This window comes from Pteronotus mesoamericanus, unplaced genomic scaffold (genome assembly GCF_021234165.1).
Source record: "Pteronotus mesoamericanus isolate MK-2021 breed Mesoamerican mustached bat unplaced genomic scaffold, CSHL_Meso_final contig_68, whole genome shotgun sequence".
In the NCBI taxonomy this organism is placed as follows: domain Eukaryota; kingdom Metazoa; phylum Chordata; class Mammalia; order Chiroptera; family Mormoopidae; genus Pteronotus; species Pteronotus mesoamericanus.
The window spans coordinates 20961189-20967720 of NW_026555234.1; the positions used below are offsets into that span (position 1 = coordinate 20961189).

Here is a 6532-nt window from a genome sequence, read left to right on the forward strand (position 1 = left end):
TTATATATTGCATATATTTCCATGGGACACTATAATGATTCATAGATCTGTTTACCTTAGTAACAACAATATACACAACTGAGACCTTCATTAGCACACTATGCTGTATAGCCAATCATCTGATAGAAATTCCTACACTTTCCTCTTCCAAAATGCCTTTCTTATCAACAAATTTTTCCATATATTCAATTTTTTATATGTTCCTGCTATCTTTTCCTCTTACTGAACTTCACTGCTGGCTTTCTCCTAATGACTGATTTCCTTAAAGTCCTTTCATGCTGGAGCTGTATTTTCTTTTCTCTTGCACTTCTATATCTCAGGGCTTTGGTTTTAGGTTGATTGTGTGCATACGTGTGTGTGTGTGTGTGTGTGTGAGAGAGAGAGAGAGAGAGAAAGAGAGAGAGAGAAAGAGAGCGAGAGAGAGACACTGGTGTTTCTAAATAATTTTTTCTATTGCCTCAATGGCAATTTTCTGCTATTTCTCCCTGAAATTTCACTTAGACTTTTTCTTTTTAATCTTGTCCTTTATTTCTAGCTTTCTAAAACCAATTATTAGTTATCTTTACATATTTTTTTAATTTTTTTAATTTTTTTTAATTTATTTACTTTTTAAATACATTTGTCACTGCCTCCCCCCACCTCTTTCCCTTGCCCCCTCCCTCCTTCCCTCCCTCAGCTCTTCCCCTTTGGTTTTGTCCATGAGTCCTTGCTATATGTTCCTTGACTTTCCCCTTTCCTTCCCTTTCTCTGCCCACCCTTCCCTCTTGTCTCTGTTGATTTCTTTTCCTTTCAGTGTTGCTGGTCATATTTTCCTTGCTTCTTTGCATTGTTGGTTAGGTTCCGCTTATAGGTGAGGTCATATGGTATTTGTCTTTCGCCCCCTGGCTTATTTCGCTTAGCATGATGCCCTCCAGTTCCATCCATGCTGTCGCGAAGTTTAGTAGTTCTTTTTTTCTTTCTGCTGCGTAGTATTCCATTGTGTATATGTACCATAATTTTTTGATCCAGTCATCTACTGATGGGCATTTAGGTTGCTTCCAACACTTTGCTATTGTAAATTGTGCTGCTATGAACATTGGGGTGCATAGGTTCTTTTGTATTGGCGTTTTGGTGTTCTCAGGGTATAGTCCCAGCAGGGGAATCGCTGGATCAAAAGGCAGTTCCATTTTTACATATTTTTTAAGCATAGACAGAGTTGAGAAAAGTGATAGCTAACTTTCTCATTTTGGGGCCTTCTTTTGTCTATATTCCCAGTGTTTTTTACTTTATTGACAGCTGCTTTCCTTTTCCTTATGTTAGAATCTCTGTCTCTTCTGACTTACAACTTTGGCTGCACCATGGTTTCCCTCTCTTTGTTGTGTTTACATGCTTTGTAGCAAGCACACAAGAAGGCTATGATTTAAAAATAACTATAATCTTTAAGTCTATTATAAATCTTCAACACTAGTTGAATTTTCTACAAAACTCTAGATATACATACTCAAATGCCCACTTTGATGTTTAGCATACATCTCAAACTTCACATGGGCTCCAAGGCTTGTTGATATTTCACAAAGTCTTCTTCTCTCAGTCTGAGAATCTCTCCCGATTAGAAAACTCTACCATGAGCCTACAATTTCTCAAGCCATAAAGGTATGTTTGCTTTTGGATAATTATTTCTTCTAATCTCCTATAAATCTTTTAGTGATCAATTTTATCTGTAATTACAAACATATCTGGAATTTATAGATTCCTATACTCTAGTACCATTGCCAAGCAAACCAAAATCCTGTCTCACCTAGCTTATATATGTCATGTTTCTGGTTTTGATCCTCTACAAAACACTCTTTGAAATAAGCTGAAGTGATCTTTTACAAACAACTATGATCATGGGACTTAATAATTAAACCACATATGTGACTAAATGGATAAAAAGCAAGGCCCAAATATATGCTTCCTACAAGAGACTCACTTCAGGTTCAAGGTCACAAAGAGGTACAAACTTAACTGTAAATTTTAAACTTAAATTTTTACGTGTTAGTTATATTTCAGTAAAGCTGTAAAATATTTAGCACTAAAGGTGGAATATCCATTCCATTGTGTTGCTCTGCTCAAATATCCTCAGCAAGGTTGACACAGCTATTCCCTGGACAAAGAGAACATCAGCTGCATTAGGAGTTGCAGTCATCCTCCCAGAGCCTAACAAAGTTATTTTCCTCCCAGAGACAACACATGATCAATATCTAGATAGGGAATGCACAGATTCAGCCCCGAGGACATTGAAGAAATATCACAGCTCTGGAACTTCCAGTTGTGGTTTGCTGAGGCTTCAGTTGGATATTAATGGATAACCACTGCCCAATATTTCCTTCCTCAGTTTCTTACAGATAACATCTCTTGTTTCTCTTCTCAGCAAACCATTTGTGTGAAAGTCTTCATTTCAAAGTCTGTTTCCAGGAAACCCAATCAAATAGACAGCTACAACAACAGTGCCCACTAGACCCCCTATTCTCTTCAAGTTGAAAGTTTACAATAGAAACATGTGAAAGTTTTCAGTATATTTACAAAAAGCATATCAACATGACCTAGAATTTAGATCCAGAGGTAATAAGTTTCAGATAAGACAGCATATGATGTTCCCTCTCCATATTTGTGGGCTCAGTGTCTTCATTTCTTCCTTTCTTCCTTCTTTCCATTTTATTCCTTTCTTTTTCCCTTCATTCCCCTCTTTTTTCCTTCAATTAATTTATTCTTCCCTGCCTTCTTTTCTATCTTCCTATTGTCAAAAATCATTTATTGAATATGTATCACTATATGTTTTGTTGAGGAGAGAACAGTGATGCAAAGGAAAAAATATATCTGCTTTAAATGAGTTTATAGTCTATTATGAGGAAACATGAAGTCACCAAACAAAGAAGTAACATAGAAAATATTTTTATTTTTGTTAAGTTCTCTGAAGAAAAGTCGAAGCATATAAAAGCATCAGTATTGCTAGTTTAGGTCACCAGAGTCATCAAGGAAAGCCACATTGATAAAGACATTTGAGCTGAAGCCTGAAGGACGTGAAGGTAAGTACATTTTTCCCATGCAGCTGTCTGGGAAAAGAGAATTCTAAGCATAGAAACCTGAAATGCAAAGGTCCTCTGCAGATGAGTGCTTTGGTATATTTGAGGAATATCAGGACCATTAGTATGGTCAGAGCAGACCTGGTAACAGTAGAGTGATTTTAGATACACTCAGAGAAAAGAGTGGGGATACAGTGCATATTTTTAAGAGGGTTAGTTCATTGTACGGGACTTAACTTTTACTCTGAGTGAAAATAACACTGCAGTATTTTGAGCAAAGGAATGATATGATTTTACCAGTATTTAAAACGGATCATCATTCTGTCTTCTATAATGCCAATATAATGTTTTGTATTCTTTTTCTTAAATATGATGGTGAATTCAAACAACAGCTGCCAATATTTCCTAAGTATCAAGTACACTTTCAAAATTTACTTCTGGAAAGTGAATTTTTAATTTTAGATTTCACTACTTTAATTGAAATTACCTTTCACTTAGCATTTGTGTGAAAGGTCTCAAATTCATGACCTCAGCTTCCACCTTAAGAAATTAAATAATACAGTCAAACTATTAGTAAGGTAAGCAGAAAAACAATAATAAAGTTCAGAGGAAAAAAATCAACAAATAAAAACTTCTAGTCCAGATAGATAACATAAATACCTTTCTTCTTGTTCCTTTCTATTAAGTGGAATTATAAACCCTGGAAATAATGAAAAAGACAACAAAAGCAGAACCCTGAAGGGTAAAAAGATGAAGGCAAACTAGTTTGGGACCCCATGTCCAGAAGGATGCACAAAGCAAGGGAACTTTAAGTCTCTACCCAACAGCAGAGGATCCTGATCCAATGTTTTCCAATTACCAACTATAAAGAGAAGGCCACCCAAGTAGGCTCATCTCTTCCCTACCCACAAACAGTGCTGTAGCTGTGGGCACCTCATAGAGTGTCCCATGCCTATAAGTGCCCAACATGCCTGTTAAGTGTTTCATAGCCCAGAGGAAGGGAGTATTCTGCAACATACAACCTGGTCCCGGAAGCCTTTTGTTTCCATAAGCCTGATATACCCCTCCTACTGCAAGAGGACAGAGGGTTCCTGAGGATGATCCTACCATAATGAATACCTAGTGGAGAAATATTCTTTATGCTCCATTTGTAGATAGAAAATCTACTGTTATCACTATGGGGGAAATGAAAAAACTGTACATGAAAGCTTTATCATATTTACTAGAATGGAATATGAATCTATGATTAAATCAATACAAATTTTAATTAAACATCAGTGACATAGAAAACAAAACCAATAGAAAAAAAATAAAAACTAACTCTTTGTGGAGATCTATATATTTGATAAGCCTATAGCCAGACTGATCATGAAAAAAAAGATATACTAATTATCAATAATAACAATTAGAAGTGATATATTATAATTTCTAAAAATATTAACAGGATATTAAGAGAATAGGAAGATAGTAAGAGCAGTTGTATCTAATTATAGGGGAATCTGTAAGAATTCATCATTTTTTTGAAACTGGAAAAGTTGGCAGAAGAAATGCCTGACAATAGATCTATATTAAGGATCATTAATGTTTCATTTTTGTGTTAACAATAATAATTGCCATATATGAACTCAAAGTTTAGTTAGGAAAACTCATGTGTAAATATGGGGGTAAAAAAATAATGTCCCCCCTACCTTGTTTTTTCCAGTTAAGACAGGGAATACTTTATTCAAACCCATTAGAGAAATAGATAGGTTGTGTCTGTAACAAAACATCATGTTTTAAGCATAAGCTAGTAATTTTAAATGAGAGTATACACTGCTGCATATAAACTAAGAGATCAGATCACAACTTTTCAATGTTTGAAATAGAATAAGCTTCTCCGTAAAAGCAGTACCTTAGTGACATTTTAGCTTTCATATTTCTCTCCTTCCTCTTCAATGTCCCCGCACGACTCAGAAAACTCACCTTCTTCCACATTCTCACCCACCGAACAAAGGCACGCTGGCATACAACAGGTCAAAGTTGTGGTCTAGGCAAACGCAGGCCACAGCGATCGCTGTGGTGTTGCTCAGCACTCACACAGCTCACTGGATTTTGGCTAGGTCTCCACCAGGTACCTGGTAGAAGCTGATAATCAATGCCGACTTTGAAGCCAATGGAACAGCAATCCACAAAGTGGGTGGGATACTTTGTTTTGATGGTGTCAATGGCAGCGTTGACATCTTTGGAAACCACATCACTATGGTACAACAGGCAACAAGCCATGTATGCATCATAGCAAGGGTCACATTTCACCATTTGGTTGGCTGCCTCAAAGCCTGCATTGTTTATTTCTGGTACAGAAAGCTGTTCTTGGTAGGCTTTCTCTGCAGAGGTGATAGGGGTATGTGTGGACAGAAGGAAGTGGATTTGGGGACAGGGCACTGGGGTGATTTGGAAATTCATCAGATCGACATTCAGAGCTCCATGAAATCTGAGGGAAGCAGTGATGGAGGATACCATTTAAACTATCAACCCATTCAGATGAGTATACGTTGGGAGTTCAATATCGAGGTTTCTATGACAGATGTTGTACATGGCTTCAGTGTCAACCATGAAGGCACAATCAGAGTGCCTCAGGATGGTGTGGGCGGTGAGGATGGACTTGGAGGGTCAACCAGTGCTGTGGAAACCTATTTTTTTCCATTTACCAAGCCCCGGTAAATGGAAAAAAATGAAAGAAAAATACAGCTTAGACTTCTTGCTGTTATTAATAGAGAGACTTTTCATCAGCAGGGAGGTGAATCCTGATGTAGTTCTACTACCAAACTGTGGAAAACCAAGAAGTCCTGAAGACCTGGGCACTGGTTGGTTAGTTTCTGAATTAGGTCTAAGACAAGGGCAGTGATCTCCTTGTCAATGGTGTGGTGCCCACAGGTATAGCTATTGGCAGCATCTTCCTTGCCTGTGATGAGCTGCTCAAGGTGGAAGAGCTCATGATAAGTGCCAATGAAAACCCCATCAATGACTGTGGGTTCCAGGTCTACAACACTGTCCTGGTTACATGCTTGTTTGCCAGCACCTGTCTCACTGAAGAAAGTGTTGAAGGAGTCATCTCCCCCACAATGGTCTTGTCACTTGGCATCTGGCCTTTGGGCTGGATGCCATGTTTCAAGCAGTAAAGCTCCCTGCAGGCATTGCCAAACTGGACACTGATCTGGCCAACATGGATAAAGACGCAGTCATGCATGGTTGCTGCCTCACGGCTGCCCTGCAAATAACAGAGAGGAAGAGGGGAGGTGATCCCTTTTTATAACACGACTCAGAGAGTTGATGTAAAAAACACCCTCCCACCTTCTACATTCTTCTAGCTGGGCTAATAATCAAATTAGCATAAGACATATTAATAGGAGAAAATGTTCAAAATTTACTATGGATGTACATACAAGGGTGCCATAAGAATATGAGACCCAAGGAGACATTGAGAAATTGTGGTTTATAGGCCTTTCTGG

General features: G+C 37.9%; 1 pseudogene; it reads right to left on the reverse strand.

Moving 5' to 3' along the window:
- Positions 1-246: 246 nt before the first annotated feature.
- Positions 247-6270, reverse strand: LOC129077645 (tubulin alpha-1B chain-like; annotated as a pseudogene).
- Positions 6271-6532: the final 262 nt, after the last annotated feature.